This window comes from Plecotus auritus (genome assembly GCF_963455305.1).
Source record: "Plecotus auritus genome assembly, chromosome: 2".
NCBI lineage: Eukaryota > Metazoa > Chordata > Mammalia > Chiroptera > Vespertilionidae > Plecotus > Plecotus auritus.
The window spans coordinates 74,624,879-74,642,184 of NC_137771.1; the positions used below are offsets into that span (position 1 = coordinate 74,624,879).

Genomic DNA, 17,306 nt, shown 5'->3' on the forward strand with positions numbered 1-17,306 from the left:
TAGGTAAACACCTAAACTGCTGCCTCGCAACACAGTATCAAAACTACAACTAAAAGACAAAACGGACACCATCCAGAACCACAGGAAAGCTGGCTGAGTGGAAATTCTACAACTAGAAGGAAAGAGGAAAGTACATTGAGACTCAGAGGAGCTGCAAAAGGCTGAGGTACAGAGACGCGCAAGCGCACGGAGAGGATGGGCAGCTGAGTGCACGGGCGGCTGAGTGCACGGCTGGCTTTCTAAAGCGGGAGGGAGACTGAAGCTCCCGACTGCGCTGAACTCCAATTCCGGGCGAGTTTCTGGGAAACCAGACTCATTCGGGGAGAAACTGGACTGTCTGGCAGTGGGCAAAACTCGAGGGCGGCTTTCTGTCAGAGGAGCTTGCAGCGATTACTGAGGGACACTGAGTCGCAGGGGCCTCATACGGCAGGGCTGATGGGAAGCCAAGGCCGTCTGCCCCGCCCTGAGACTCCGCCCCATCCAAGCTGAGCACAGAGACCTCTGCAAGTCTTGTCTCATAAGGGTGTCTCCAGCACAGAGGTTCTCCCAGTGTAGACACAGCTGATCCTCACAGCCAATTGGCCTGGAGGTCAATTCCTCCCAGTGATACCAACAACAATCAAGACTTAACTACAACAAGGCTGAGCACACAGTCCACAAAGGGGTGCACCAAGAGTGTCCAGCTCAGGTAACTGGGGAGGCTGAGCCACTGGGCCATATAGGACACTTACCACACAAAGCTACTCTACCAACTCAGGGAAGCAGTGAAAATGCAGAGACAAAAAAACAGGTCACAAACGAAAGAAATGGAGGAAAGCAAATGACTGGATATAGAGTTCAAAACCATGGTTATAAGGTTTTTCAAGAATTTCCTAGAAAAGTCCAATAAATTTAGCGAGACCCTCGAGGATATGAAAAAGGACCAACTAGAAATTAAACATACACTGACTGAAATAAAAAATATTATACAGAGACCTAACAGCAGACTAGAGGAACGCAAGAATCAAGTCAAAGATTTGAAATACAAAGAAGCAAAAAAACACTCAACCAGAAAAGCAAAAAGCAAAAACAATCCAAAAATTTGAAGATAGTGTATGGAGCCTCTGGGACAACTTCAAGCGTACCAACATCAGAATTATGGGAGTGCCAGAAGAAGAGAGAGAGCAAGATACTGAAAACCTATTTGAAGAAATAAAGACCGAAAACTTCCCCCACCTGGTGAAAGAAATAGACTTACAAGTCCAAGAAGCGCACAGAACCCCAAACAAAAGGAATCCAAAGAGGACCACACCAAGACACACCATAATTAAAATGCCAAGAGCAAAAGACAGAGAATATAAAAAGCAGCAAGAAAAAAACTGTTAATTACCTACAAAGGAGCACCCATATGACTGTCAGCTGATTTCTCAACAGAAACTATGCAGGCCAGATGGGAGTGGCAAGAAATATTCAAAGTGATGAATAACAAGAATCTACAACCAAGATTACTCTACCCAGCAAAGCTATCATTCAGAATTGAAGGGCAGATAAAGAGCTTCACAGATAAGAAAAAGCTAAAGAAGTTCATCACCGCCAAACCAGTATTATATGAAATGCTGAAAGGTATTCTTTAAGAAGAGGAAGAAGAAGAAAAAGGTAAAGATAAAAATTATGAACAACAAATACATATCTATCAACAAGTGAATGTAAAAATCAAGTGAATAAAAAATCTGATAAACAGAATAAACTGGTGAATATAATAGAATCAGGGGCCTATAAAGGGAGTGGACTGACAATTCTTGGGGGGAAAGGGGTGTGGGGGGTGCGGGAAGAGACTGGACAAAAATCGTACACCTATGGATGAGGACAGTGTGGGGGAGGTAAGGGAGGAAGATGGGGTGGGAACCGGGTGAAGGGGAATATGGGGGGAAAAAAGAGGAACAATTTTAATAATCTGAACAATAAAGATTTATTAAATAAAAAGAAATAAAACCCTTTGTGGAAACAATTATCAACATAAAGTTACTAAAACTGTACATATAATCCTATGAGCCCTTCGCACATCTTCAACCAATGATGACATCTTATGTAACTGTAGTACAATGTCATCTCAGGAAATTGATATTGCAATGATATTATCAATTAGATTACAGGCCTTATTCAGTTTTCTCATTTTTAAATGACATATTCTCTCTCTTTTCCCCGCTGTCCCCTCTCTCTAGGGCTTGAGCCCAGGTCCCTTATGTGGCACTCAAAGGCAATGGCCATGGATGGTATGTTGCAGGGCTGGAGCAGCATCCGGACAGAGTCTAAGCAGAAAGCTGTGTTGATACCATGGAGACTGCAGTCACGCATCACCCAGACCCTGTCCACAGAGAGTGCTGCTCTCCTGCCCCATCCTGCTCCCATCCATGACCAAATGTGGAGAATGGAGTGTGGACCCCACTCTCTGATGCCTAATGCCTCAGACCCAAACCTGCCTCCTTGGTGCTTGGAAGCTGCTGGGCTAAAGTGTGGACCCTGGGCCGTTGGCCCTGCGAGGAGTGCCACGGCCACTCCAGCTCCAGCACCCACTTCCCCATCCAGCCTAGGGAAATCTGGGCGACCATCCTGAAATGACTTTGATCCAGAAGATGACTGGAGGGTGAGACGCAGACACAGGAGAAACCCGAGGGGAAGCCACCAGAAAGCAGCAGCAGGGACTTTCCAAGTGGGTATCTGTGCAGACACACGTGCTGACACGGTGCTGGATGAAATTACATGATAGGATTGACACCATTCACAGCAGCCAGGCTGATGCAGAGGCCACAGAGCTGGAGAACCACCCATGGGAAAAGCAGACCTGGTTCTGAGCTGGGACAGCTGCCCTGAGAGCACAGTGACCAGCACCTGCCCGGCCCCACGTGTAGGGGGCTGAGGCGGCCCAGCAGCCCAGGTCAACATGGGCAACGCTGAACCCTGAATTCTGCTCTGGATGCTGTGTAGAGCTCAGCCCTTTGTTCTCATGCTGTCTAGAGCATTTACAGAGCTCTAGGAGACATCAGTTATCGGGGACCACGGATCACATCTAGCGTTTTTTGTTGCCTCACAACATACAGACGGTGATCTCATTTAATCCCCACAAGAGGCTGCAAGGAGGGGAAACCCCCAGCTCAAAAAAGTAAATGGACTCTCAGGGATGAGGTGCTACCTGCCCAAGCTGCCGGGTCCCACCTAGAATCTGGTGCAAGTTTCCATGGTGTCCCCAGCCTGCAGCCCATGGGCCAGCCTGCTTTTCCCTGCTCCCCCTTATTCACCCCAGGTCTCCCTCCCAGCCAGGACTCTCTTGGTCCCCCTGCCCCTTTAAGCTCTGTAATCGTGGAAAATGAGCCTTCTGGGCTCAGCCTGGAGTCAGGAAATGACAGTTGCCTTTGAACAGAATCCCTGAGGAAACAGGTGGTGGGGTCCTCGGGGCCATGCTATCATCAAGGACCCTGGGCCGGCCTTGGAGGCCAGGGTGTGCCATGCAGGACACCCCGACAATGTGCGGCCCTTTGAGGCTCGTCTCAGTACCCACAGGCAGGCCTAGAAAAGCTTGGTCTCTCTGTGCTTACAGAAGGCACTCCCTTCTGAGGCCCATGTGCACATCTGGGCCTGTGACCTGCTGGGACAGGGGCTCATGTGGGAAAACCTGAGAGTCCGTGCTCTCCTGCTTCTCCGTCAGCAGTGCACAGTGAGGGTGCTGGGAGTGTGTGTGAGGCCACAGCACTGGACCGCTGCCTGGAAACAGCCCTTGCTTGCAGGGGAAGCAGCACCGCAGTGTCCCTTCCACGTGGCTGTAGAGTTAAATTTGGAATTCCCCCCAGTGAGTGCAGGGCCATGGGTGTCCCCCGGCCTTGTGCCCCAGCACTCACAGGTGACCCCACACAGAGAGCAACAGAGGTTTCCATCACATGGTGGTGTTTTGATCTGTGGGCAGTGGTTCACTGTAGATATTCTTCTACCTCCCATGCTCTTCCCCTGGATGGATGGAAACACGTATGCCAGTTGCAGCATGGGGCCTGGCAGGTGCCGCTGGGCCTTACCAAGGTGGTGTCAGGGCTCTCCCAGGGACTGTTCAGGGCTGTCCCAGGCGCTGCACTGGGCTCACAAGGTGTTCTGTGGGGCTCAGGCAGGCTCTCCACAGGGCTCCCAAGGTGTTGTGTAGGGCTTTTCCCAAAGCTGCTGGGGCTCTATCAGGCGTGTGTGAAGCTTTCCCAGGCTCTGCGCTGAGCTCCTCGAGATGGTGCAGGGGGTCTGCAGGCGTCTCCCAGGCTTTATGTGAGGCTCTTCTAAGTGCTGCCCTGGGCTCTCAGCTGCGGCATGGGGCGCTGGCAGGCGCTGTGCCAGGCTCCCAAGGTGTTGCTCAGGGCTCTTCCAGGCACCGCTGGAGACTCTGCAGCGCTGCTTTGGGCTGCCCTACATTCTCATGGGATTCTGGCAGGCAGGGCGTAGGGCTGTCATGGTATTGCGCTGGGCTCTTCCAGGCACAGTTAGGGGCTCTTCCAGGCGCTGCACCCAGCACAGGGGGTGGTGTGTGGGGGTCAGGCAGGTGTTGCATGGGGCTTTCCAAGATGTTGCTCAGGGCTCTTCCAGGCACTGTCAGGGGCTCACCCAGGCGCTGCTCCCAGCACAGGGGGTGGTGTGTGGGGGTCAGGCAGGTGTTGCATGGGGCTTTCCAAGATGTTGCTCAGGGCTCTTCCAGGCACTGTCAGGGGCTCGCCCAGGCGCTGCACCCAGCATGCGGGATGGTGTGTGGGGGTCAGGCAGGCCTTTCATGGGGCTTTCAAGGTGCTGTTCAGGGCTCTCCCAAGTGCTGCGCTGGGCCCTGTGAGCTGCAGCATGGGGCGCTGCAGGCGCTGCGCGTGCTCCCTAGGTGTGAGGTGGGCCTCTCGGGGCACTTCTCACGGCTCTCCCGCACGTGGAGCTGGGCTTGCCTGGCACTGCATCTGCTTCCCGAGGTGTAGGGACTGGCTCTCCCAGATGTTCGGGGCTCTCCTAGGCTTTGTGCAAGGCTCTCCCAAGTGCTGCCCCGGGTCCCTAACACACTGATGGGCTGTGGTAGGCGCTGCATTGGCTTCCCAGGATTTTGCACGGGGTCTGGCAGCGCAGGCGCAGGGCTTTTCATGGTGTTGCGCAGGGCTCTTCCAGGCACTGCTCCAGGCTCTCCTAAGGTGTGGGCGGCGCTCTCTAAGGCGCTGCCTTGGGCTCCCCGAGGCATTTCTTTGCTATCTTCCCTCTGGGCTGACACTGGTGGGATGGAGTGGGGTGGGGTGGGGTGCCTCGCTGTGGGAAACTGGATGGGCAAATGTGTTCAGAGGCAGCCTGAGCCCTGACATCCTGTGTCCACCACTTAGGACAGGGGGGATGGGCAGCACAGTGGGCGCTGAGCTAAACGGGGGCGGTGGTTGGCCAGGGCAGATGTGTGCCGGGGGTGTCCCTAGCAAGCACCTGACAGAGGCTTGCAGTGAGCAAACTTGAGTTGTGCATTGTAAAGGATTTAGCACATTTTAAAAGTCCTCATTCACCTCTTTTCATTGGACAACCGGGTCAACCCCTGCGCATCCTTGTGAAAGCGGCAGTGGTCCAGGTCTCACTCCTTCCTGTCTCCTTGGCTCTCTGCCCCCCTCCCTGGGGCCCCCTCGCCTCCCACTGGAAGCCAGGTGCACTCTCCCTGCACCAACCCCACCTGAGGGGCAGACGCTTCTGTGTAAGCATCTGCGCTTTTAGCCAGGACAGGAAGAAAGTGAGCCTCACAGGGTACAGAGAAGAGATGGTGTGTATGGGGAGTGGGAGATGGGATTCTGGCACCTGGAGAATGGGAGGTGCATGAGTGAGGAGTTGGGATCAGGAGACAACCCTTGGGGTTTACTCAGTTTAGAGGACAGAGCTCAGAGGGAGAGTGTCCCTGGCAGTACCTGGACACGCTCTGGTGGAGGACTCCTGACACCCCTCCCCACTCTAGACAACAGGCAGGTGATGCCAGTAAAAGGATACTCCGTACACAATGTACTTCCACACGCCAGGCAGCATGGGAATAAAAATGCCAAACGTGGCTAAGGCCAAGGTCACAAACATGGCCCAGGATACTGCCTGGTATCGGTGGAGGGGCTTCGACCAGCCGTTCACTCTGGACAGGCGAGGCGGCAATGTCTGCTGTGCCCTGCTTGCGGGTTCTGGGAGGACCCTTCTCTGGCTCCTGCTACAGCGGTCCATCTGCAAGAGGAAAAGGGGAGCCTAGCAGGCCATGGGGCCTCCTTCCCACAGTCAGGCGTGGCCAGGGCCACCCGAGGCGTGGAAACCCCCATCCTGCCTCTCCTGGGACCACTGGTGGTAGCAGAGGTGGCAGGGCTGGAGCTGGGCTGGAGCAGGCAGAGGACCCTGGACAGGGGAATCCAAGGCACTCCTTCGGAGCCATCCAGGCAGTCATGACACAGCTGTGGCAAACAGCTCTTAGAGGAAATGTGGCCCACAGGGCTCAGGAAACGAAGGGGCACCCACCCACCAGCAGCCAGGTGTGGGCCCTGCTAGGCCCTCGTGGCCAGGGAACAGCCTACAGTGATGCAGATAGCTTAGGTCAGGGTCAGGAGCATGGCCCAGGCCATCATATAGGAGTGGCTTGATGAAAACCCGGTCAACAGCAGGCCCTTTTCCCCGAGGGCAATGAGGTAATGCAGGAATAGATAACTGCTGGTGTGATGAGGTGATCCTTTAGTCTATTGAAATCCTCAGAATTCTTCCTGCAAGTTTCCTCTAAAACAGAACCAGAGGCCACAATTCATGAGAGTTCTATTTTATTTCTTGTGCAGGAACAGGGAGTGCCTGTGACTTATGGGCATCTGGTATCGCCCAGGTAGAGAGTGTGGGAGAGAACCGGGGCCCCTTGTGCCCAGTCATGTGGGCAATGGCTGGTGGGAAAGGAAAGAACACGGAGTCAGAGAGGCTGTGGAGCATTGAGATGTGGGAGGGAGTGACTGACATTTCACAGCTGCTACAAGTGGAGTTTTACAAAACTTTGCCACACTATGCCCTGCGCAGATAACTTCATTGTGTCTTCAAATAAAATGCACAGAAAATATAGTTATTAAAAAAAAATTCTTTGATTCTTACTAGTTGTGAATTCCCTTGGGAATTTCCACCAGAGCACATTTTGGCTTTCTCCACTGCTTTTGGTCATCCATGGTGGGTCTATGGGTGTGACAGCAGGAGGACATGGGGCCACAGTGGCCCCGAGCTTACTTGGGTTTCATGACAATCTCAGGGTGACCTGAGAGAATATCACTTATAAAACAAGAGCAAGGTACCTAGGGTGTGGGCACGGGAGAACACAGAAGGTAACATTAGTATAAAAACACAATTCCCAAATGAAAACATCATGCAGATACAGAGCAAAATAACAGAAAATAACTTAGCCAAAAATCAAAGTCTCAACATGGAATGTGAAGAATTATTGTAGATCTTGGAAGTGAGAAGTGATAATTATAAGAAAAAATTTAAGTGACATGGAGAACAAAGCTAGTGACAATACTGTGTGTTAGGGTTTCTAGAAGAGGCAATGGAGAGGATGTAAAAGAAGAAACAAAGTGATGGAAATGTGTATTTCAAGGAGATTAAGACTTTTGGTCCAAAGCATGCTCCAGGAACCAGACAGGAATAAAAAAAAAGAAATAAGATTAACCCCGACAGAAGGATCCCTAAAAATTTTAACCGTAACTGGCTTCAGTTTTTGTGGAATTTAAAATAGAGCAGTACTTCAGGTACTGGGAGTCTTATGAACCTAATAGAGAAGCAGCCCAACTGTCACTAAAGTGAGAGAGAAAACTGGGGATTCTGAAATGTGTGACTCAAGGCACACCACGTGCTCTCACTTGTGGGTGGGTGCTCTGGTGGACAGCGAACACCTATTGTCCCTTCTCTGGCTCCCCTCCTGCCTTCCTCTGCTGCCTTGGCCTGGCTCCCTGAGCAGCTGGGATCTGAGGGGAGCCCCTGAGCTGGGCTCCTGCATGCTGAATCCTGCCTTAGGCAGGTCTGGGTCAGGTGAGGTGCTGACAGCCAGACACACCTGGAGGATGTGTGTGTGTGTGTGTGTGTGTGTGTGTGTGTATTAGTGGGGAGCGGGGAGCTCTTCAGCAGGAGGGGAGGACAGAGACTGAAAGTATATTTGTGGGGAAATAGGCCTGTGGCTGGGAGAGTGTGAACAGAACCTGTTGGGAAAGGAAGGGTGGGTAGGCAGGTGGAGTCAACTTTCCAGATGGGCGAGGACAGAGCATGGATGGGTGTTTGTGGGGGGAGCCCTTTATCCAGGATGGTGAAGGCAGAGTCTGAAGTGGGGGTTCCGTGGCCAGCTGCAAAGGAACCTCAGCAGTGAGGCTAGAAGTGCCTGCAGGCCACCCTCTCACATGGAGGCTGAGCTTCTCTACAGCCTGAGGAGATCTCCTCCATGGGAGGGGTCCTGGAGGGTGAGAGACCTGTGTACCCAAGTCCCAGCACTCAGGCTGGCCCAGAACCTTCTGAAGAACAACCTTTGGCTGAAGGCTGACACAGCTCCTCCCCACTGCAGAGCAGGCCAGGTGGAAGAAGCAGCAGGTGTCCCCAAGGAAAGAAAAGGGAAGAGGAGAACTAGGACAAGGCTTTCAGGATGGCAGTTTTCACACAGGCACCTGGGAGGCCCACTTCATCCAGAGGAAGCAGGGCCTGGAGCTGGAATGGAGGTTTGGGGGGTGTGCACCGCCAGTCCCGGCGAAGGCGGCTCAGCTGTGCACGGGCCTGCTGGCTGGCATGGACCTGCTTCCCTGCCTCAGCTCTCTACACAGATGCTTGCTGCACCCCCCACCACTGTCCTCAAACTCCCAGGCCATGGCCCCACTCCCTGCTCCTCTCTCGACAAACCTACTGTGGGGTTCAAGCACCCTGCCACTCTGATTCCCCTCCTGACTCAAGCATCTCCTTAGAGAGGCCTGTTTTCCTGGCTGCTCCACCTGTAGAGGCACCTGTGTGTGCCTGGTCAACCTCTCTCCACTGCCCCCCTTGTCCATCTTCATGTGGTGGAAGCGATAAGAGTGGACTAGCCCAGGTATCGGTCCAGAAGGCCATCTGCAGCTACAGACACTGTCCCATGAATTTCCAAGGCCCTGAGCATAGAGCCATGGTCTTGGGGTTTGTGCCTAGACTGCCTTGTAAGGCAGCAGGGATCAGACAGGCCTCCATGAACCCTGCCTGGTCCCTTAGCAGGAAATAGCTGGGGGCTAGGCCTGGGGACCAAAGGCCAGCACTGGCCAGCGGGGGCAGGGCCAGGGGCAGTTGGGAAACTAAACTTGTTAGAAAGTGTTAGTCTTGCTTTTAGACTTGTCTTTAACATCCTCCCAAGTAACTTTGAACACAGGAATTTGACTGTACATCTCTAATGTGATATACCCTAAACAGATTTTAGGAATAACATGGGTGGTGCTACTATTCTGAGACTCTTACATTCTTATTAGGGGATAATTCAAATGAGTTTGTAATATAGTTTTATCATCCTGTGTTATCTTAGTGGTGGGTAAAAGATATAAATGTAAAAGAGGTTCAACTAAAACCCCTGTAATCATACATTTAACTGAAATAATCAATATAAACACAAAGCTCATTTTATCTTTTAAAATTTTTTCTGTAGCTGTATCAACTAAATCACCCTGCCAAAGTGAGGCAGCCATTAGCAATTAGTAACCCACAAGGCTCACATTCTGATTCCTTAATGCCATTCCCATGAAACGGAACCAGGGCTCCTTAGGGAAATGTCTGATTCCAGGTCTGGAGCAGAACATGTCCAAGATGGCCCTAGAATATCTGTGGTACTAGATTGCAAAGAAATTACAAAGATTACTGAGGTTGTTCAAAAGAACTCAGGGGTCAACCTGAATGGGCTCTCGGATACAGGTGAGAAAATCTCAGCATCAAAGACTGTGATCCCTACAATTGACTGAAACACAAATATATGTGAGTACATGAGTTTATGATATTTTAAAAAGCAACAGTTAATTTATCACATTTGGAGGGTGCTATTAAAATCATACTGATTTTGAACACTGTTCAATAACATTCAAGATTCAAGCATTTTTTTCTGCCTGTAACCCCAGGAGACCAAAGAATAGCTGAGAAAGTCCTTTTTGTAAAAGTACTAGGGGCCTGGTGCATGAAATTCATGCACAGGTGAGGTCCCTAGTCCTGGCCGGCGATTAAAGCATAAGCGTCTGGTGTAGAAGGGCAGGTCCCAGCTGACCTCTGAGCCCTGGGCAGCACCTGGGTCCCCGGGCCCCCATGCACCCCCCTCCGCCTGAGTCATTGCACCGGAGTCCCCATACAGAGATGCAATGAGCACAGCAGGAGGCAGTCAATCAATGATCTCCCATCATTGATGTTTCTCTCTCTCTCTCCCTCTCCCTTCCTCTCTGAAATCAATAAAAATATATTTAAAAAATAAAAGTATTTTAATAAGTGTGGAAGGAATGACGGAATAGCATATTACCACTGATTACTAAGTATTATCAGCTGCTAACATCATAAAAAGAAAAATAACAAGTTATTGTATACTACCCCCTATACAGTGGTTCTATAACAACCAAAAAGTGAACTCGGAATCCAATTAGGCACCTACTAGTACACTCAACACTTTACAGAAAGTATAAAGAACTCTTTACGTATGTCAAAGACATACACCTCACAAAGTCAGTCCCTGTGGAACTCTGCAAGTGAACCCACCTGGTTTCTTTATCAAAGGTAAACAGAGAAAGAGAACTGGAGTGGGAAGCCTGCAGGAGACAAGGCACTTAGGAGACATATCCAGCAATATCAACGTGGAAACCGCACTGAGAATCTGGGTCAAAAAAACCATTAAAAAATTGCTACACTTTTGAGAAAATTAGATATTATTAACATTAAGTAACTACTGCTCACTGTGTTTGTGATAAAGGTATTGTGATTAACTTTTTTTATTCTTTAAAGTATTACAAATAGTAGTATATATGTCTCCTTTTTTCCCCCATTGACCTTCTCCTGGCCTCCCCTACCCCCCGGCACATGCCCGCACCCCACCCCCCAGTGTCTTGTGTCCATTGGTTATGCTTATATGCATATATACAAGTCCTTTGCTTGATCTCTTACCCACCTCCCCCAACCCTCCCCAGCCTTTCTGCTGTAATTTGGCAGTCTGTTCGATGCTTCTCTGCCTCTGTATCTATCTTTTTGTTCATAAGGTTATAATGTTCATTATCCATAAATGAGTGAGATCATGTGGTATTTTTCTTTCACTGACTGGCTTATTTCGCTTAGCATAATGCTGTCTAGTTCCATCCATGCTGCTGCAAATGGTAAGAATTCCTTCTTTTTTATAGCAGCATAGTATTCCATTTTGTAGATGTACCACAGTTTTCTAATCCACTCATCTGCTGATGGGCACTTAGGCTATTTCCAAATCTTAGCTATTGTAAATTGTGCTGCTATGAACATAGGGGTGCATATATCCTTTCTGATTCGTGTTTCTGTTTTCTTGGGATATATTCCTAGAAGTGGTATTACTGTGTCAAATGGCAGTTCCATTTTTAAATTTTTGAGGAAATGCCATACTGTTTTTCCACAATGGCTGCACCAGTCTGCATTTCCACCAGCAGTGCACGAGGGTTCCTTTTTCTCCACATCCTCACTAGCACCTGTCATTTGTTAATTTGTTGATGATAGCCATTCTGACAGGTGTGAGGTGGTACCTCATTGTTGTTTTGATTTGCATCTCTTGGATGATTAGTGACTTTGAGCATGTTTTCATATGTCTCTTGGCCTTCTGAATGTCCTCTTTCGAAAAGTGTCTATTTAGGTCCTTTCCCCATTTTTTTGATTGGATCGTTTATCTTCCTTTTGTTAAGTTGTATGAGTTCTCTGTAAATGTTGGAGATTAAATCCTTATCAGAGATAATATTGGCAAATATGTTCTCCTATGCAGTGGGCTTTCTTGGTGTTTTGTTGATGGTTTCTTTTGCCGTGCAGAAGCTTTTTGTTTTGATGTAATCCCATTTGTTTATTTTCTCCTTAGTCTCTCTTGCCCTAGGATCTGTGTCAGTAAAGATATTGCTACGACATATGTCTGCCATTTTGCTGCCTATTGTGATTAATTTTTAAGAGTTCTTATTTTTAAAGATACTTAGATATATAGGTGAAATTTCATAGTGAGTCTGAGGTTGGCTTTCAAATATATAGGGAAGAGAAAAAGTGAGTAGAATTCTAAGTTCAAGTAAAATGGCCATAAGTAATCCATGTACTAGAGGACCAGTTCATGAAAATTCATGCACTTGGTAGAGGTGAAGGGTCCCCTTAGCCTGGCCTGCGCCCTCTTGCAATCTGGGACCCCTGGGGGATCGGGCCTAAGCTGGCAGTCAGACATCCCTCTGGCAGCCCGAGAGCCCTCTGGGGATGTCCGACTGACAGTTTAGGCCTGCTCCCTGTGAGTGGGCCTAAGCTGTTAGTCCGACATCCTTAGTGCTGCTTCGGAGGTGGGAGAGGCTCCTGCCCATGGCACTGAGCTGGCCAGCCATGAGCCTGCTTCTGGCTGAGCAGCGCTCCCTCTGTGAAAGCACACTGACCACCAGGGGGCAGCTCCTGTGTTGAGCGTCTGCCCCCTGGTGGTCAGTGTGCAACATTGTGACTGGTCATTCTTGGTCGTTCTGCTGTTAGGGTCAATTTGCATATTACCCTTTTATTATATAGGATAGAATTAAATACAGGCTATTCTATCTGTCTCTCAGGGCTCCTTGGGAAATGGCTGATTTCAGATGGGGAAATGACAAGATGAACCTGAAACATCTTGTTGTGCCAGAAAACAAGGAAGTGCTTGAACAATGATGTGAAATGTGTTAAAAGGACACAGAAACCAGCTTGTTGGAGTTCCATTGGCTAAATCAGGGACAAATGGAGCATCAAAATAAATAATAAAGAATTAAATCCATTGCATAAAATAGAAAACCATGAATTCATGAAGATGTAAATAAATGATATTAAGTGTTTGAAGAGGAATGGCATAATTTATATAGTCTCAAAAAATACATCTCCACAAAATACTCATTCATTACAAAGGGAAAAGTAATTTTACAGAGGAGAAGTCTGACAGACATCTGTATAATCATGTAACCAAAATTAGCATATGAGGATGGTCAAATACAAATCCTGTGCCATCCAATGGTGCAGAGCCTGTTGTCTCCTGGTCACCCCTCATTTCGTCCCTCCTGTAGTTCTCCAAGGGCCTCACGTGCTAAGTGTAGACGTGAGCCTGTGTGATCAAGGTCCATTTTTAACCCATGAAAGAGGTCCACAGAGGCCCAGAAAGCAGGTTTTACACAGTTTGGGTAGGGAATTCCAGAGTTCTGGTTCTGGTGGGCATTTCCCTTTGGTCTTGGGAGTGAAGCAATTGGAGGAGGACCAGCCTGGGGCCTGCAGGGAAGGCTGGATGGCCAGCCAAGTAAATTAATCTTTCTGAGACTCGGTTTCCTTTTTATTAAAACAATGCAAAACAAATACATACAGGCTTAGTTTTTAAAAATTGAGAAGTTTTCTTGCTCTACAAGCCTGTGGTTCTGTGAACCTGAAAATTCTAGTAGCTAAGCTTTCCCAAACTTGAAAACCACCTGAAACAAAAGGTGGTAGCAAGTCTGCTCTGTGAACCTAGGTAGACAAGCTGTTCATCTCAGGCGACCTACTGAGGCACTAATTCCCACACTGAGGAAAGCAAGCCTGAGTACCCAGGGACCAGTGGGCTGAGACCTTCAGGTGCCTGAAGCAGCTATCCCTTGAGGGTGACGCTGCCGGGTTTTGAGGGGACAACCTTCTTTTCTCCATTAGCCCCCAAAGCCTGCTGGTGCAGAACTTCCTCCTCATTGGGGGCCCTGGGGCCAATACCCAGGGTGTTGCTGAGACCCTTTCTTCCAAGCCCAGAGCTTTGCTGCCCTGTTGTCTGGCCCACCTTCCCCTTCCCGTCTTCCCTAAGCCATCGCAGCAGCACCACTGAAGCGCTCCACGAGCTTTCACTCACAGTAGCAGAGATTCTCTTTGGGCCCCAGCTCTTCCAAAATCTTGAGCTCCCCAGGGCACAAGGAGCAGCTGAGCGAACCTGGCAGCAAGCCATGCTCCTGGAGCAGCCCCTGTGTGCTCTTATTTTCTGAGTGACTCTCTCCATTTTCTCCTCTTCTTCGTGAATCTCCCTTATTAGACCAGAGAGGGAGCCCTTTCCATAGACCAGCATGTTCTCAGGAGATTTGGGCCAAGCGCCAACTTGAAACACCTCAGACCCAAGCCAACTGTGGACATGCCTCCTCCTCCTCTATTTCCTTGCTTATGGTTTCCCACTGATATTTTTTTTTCTTGTTTGTTAAATCAAGCTTTATTGATAAAATGGAATTCAGAATATCTTACTAGGAACAGCAGCAGGCCCAGCCAATCATGATAGCAAAATGTGGCAGTCTCCTACTATCTGTAGGAAGCTGCTGCTTATCAATAATTAAATGTAAGGACTTGTAAAAGAGGTGCAAAGAACCAAGGCATTTTAGCCCGAAGACTGATATTCTTATGAATATATTGTATAACATACAATACTCATGGTAACAAGTAAAGAATTAAAAGACAATTAAATGAAGGGACCAGCTTTATCAACAATGCCAATCCCACTGCCAAGAACATTAAGATAGTTTCCAATTAATCCCCTGGATGCTCAGCTTTATAAGATTTTGGAATTTTTCTTCATAATCATGTGTACAGTTGAGCGTCTAGCTGATATGGCTGCTGCTCTCTCTGTCCCAACCCCAAGTCCAAACACAACATGACTTGAAACGTCTACATATCTGTTGCGTCACACAACAAGCCAAACATTTCTTATAACTTTGATAACGATTGAAAGCAGTTCATAATTAAATATGAGCATTTTGTACAAGGGCAGTTACACTTTACAAAAAACAAAATCATACAACAAAAATTGCTGGAGTCTGATTTACAACACGAATTATGGTTTAAAATCACGTTTAAATAAGTCTCAAATTTACAAAAAAAAAAAATCAGTTCTGGGCTAGCTGAAGTTCTCTGGTGTAATCACTCAAACATGTCACATGCCCTTCTTTAATGTTGAGGATGAATGTTAAAAGGTTCAATGAAGTTGAGCTGTACTCTCCTTTTGAGGTGAAGGCAAACTCCATGGCTAGACGAGCAGTTTTACCACATATCATCAGTCGATGTAGAGTCAGTGTCATCATTTTTGTAAGGATTCAGTCTACTGTAAATGGCTTTAATTATATTCCGCTTGCTTGCCAATTCACCTCCTGGTGGGAGGCTGGGGATGTTCTCACTTGCTAATGTGCGCATCACATGGACTAAGTCGGGGACGCCTTCCCCGTGCTTCTTCATGATTTCTTCTACTCTGCTTTCCAGGTACTTGTTCAACTCGGCCTCCTTCTTCACTGCTTCTGGCAATACTTTGGGTGCATTTAGGAAACAGATCAATATCACACTCATGTTGTCTCGCCTTCCCTTATACAAACTGGTGTCAACTACTTCACTGCAAACTTTCTCGAGGTCATCAGTGACTTCAAGTCTGGATCTTAGAAAATCACAGAGCTCTTCATTTCCCATAACATCCCAAATACCATCACATGCAAGGATAATGAACTGATCATCTTCTTCAGATCTTTCAGTATCATGGACTTCAGGCTCTGGTGAGACAAGCTGCCCTGTAGGACCTTTTCCATGGACACATTTGTAATCAAACCCCCAAGTGCCCTCGATACAGCAGAGAGCCATTCACATGCTGAGTCGTTACAGAACTACCTGCACTCGGAATCTGTTCTTTTCCCAGAGGATTACTTGGTTTGTGATCTTGTGTGAAGAAATGAACTTTCCTGTTCCTACCTAGTAAACCTCTCGAGTCTCCACAGTTAATGAAATAAGTCTGGCGAGGAGAAATGAAGACACCTACAGCTGTTGACCCACTTCTATCTGCACCATGTTTCTTCTCTGACATAACTCTCATGTGTTCATCAATCTCCAGAAAACATGTTCTGATTCCATTCTTTATGTTTTCAACAGAAGGTGCTCCTGCAGACCCTTTAAAGTCCTGGTTATTGGTGATGTGATCTAACAAATGCTCACAGCAGTATTTGGCAACCCGAGAACCAGCATGCCCATCATACACAGCAAAGAATGACCATGTTTCAAGTCCGCTTGGCAAACCAGATACTTGTCCAACAGCTGTATGTGCATCCTCCATTTCCTCTCGCCAGTCATGCATGCTGCTTAGCCCATATCCCAACCCACTACCCTGCCCCTGGGCATTGTGTTTTTCTATCTTTGGCTAGTCTAAAAATGCTCCCATTATGTCTTGATCCTTTAGGTCTGGAGTAGCCGTGGGCCAGCAGGTCCCTGTGAACAGGGAGGGGGTGGGATGGAGGTCACCAAGGGGGCTGCAGACCAGGTCAGGCAGGAGATGGGGCAGAGGAGGGGAGCAGCCAGGCTGCGTCTGGGACCTGGCTCTCAGCGGGTGCCCTCCTGGCTCAGATCATTCTGGCCCTGGAGCAGTGGGCCGAGAGCTGGTCCCTTGCCTGTCAGCTCAGGCACTGCCACTGCGCAGCACAGCAGAGCAGCCAGACAGAGAGCTGTCTGATATTTTCAAGCATGGCTCCGCTGTTGCTCCACTTGCTCTTTGCTGCTGTCTTTAGGTTTTTGAAGGCAACGTTTTCTTGCACCTACATTTTTTCTGTTTCTTTTTTACTGGGTTTACATAACATTGAGTTTGGCGAGTATTATTGAGTGTTTTCTGCATGACAGAAGCCGGGGAAAATGACAAAAAAGAAAAAGACACAGACTTTGCCATTTGGGAGCTCAGGTGGAGTGGAGACAGACAGCTAAACTGAACTTTCCTCACGAAGGGTGAGGCATTACCTATACCTGAGCCTTTCCAGTCCATGAAGCCGCTCTAAAAACCTCACAACCCACCACACCAGGAATGATAGCTCGCCCCACTCCCTGCTTTGTCTGTGTCCCTGTGATGTTGCAGTTGCTCATTTAAATTCCCAAACCAGCCAGGATGGAATAGTGTGACGCCGAGTATTCACTGCACACTCCTGGGCTTTCCTAAACTCTATTCTAACCCCAGTTAAATGGTTTTATGGCTGTGGCCATAGGTTGATTTTTTTTTTTAAAAAGTCAAAACCAGATTAAACTCTGAGGCTACCAGTGTTGTAAACTCTATAATTATTTGGAAAGTGGCCAGCTGGGAGCTGGGAAGGGTTAAAGTTGTGTCTGCCTCT

At 48.5% G+C, this 17,306-nt stretch overlaps 2 pseudogenes across 2 annotated transcripts in view; both read right to left on the reverse strand.

Moving 5' to 3' along the window:
- The window catches only part of LOC308241109 (high mobility group protein B2-like), a 71,128-nt pseudogene that overhangs the window by 12,117 nt on the left and 41,705 nt on the right, over positions 1-17,306 (reverse strand). The window lies entirely within an intron of this gene.
- On the reverse strand, positions 15,214-16,390 carry LOC308242808 (protein phosphatase 1A-like; annotated as a pseudogene). The gene has a single exon. The product of its transcript is annotated as a protein phosphatase 1A-like (transcript).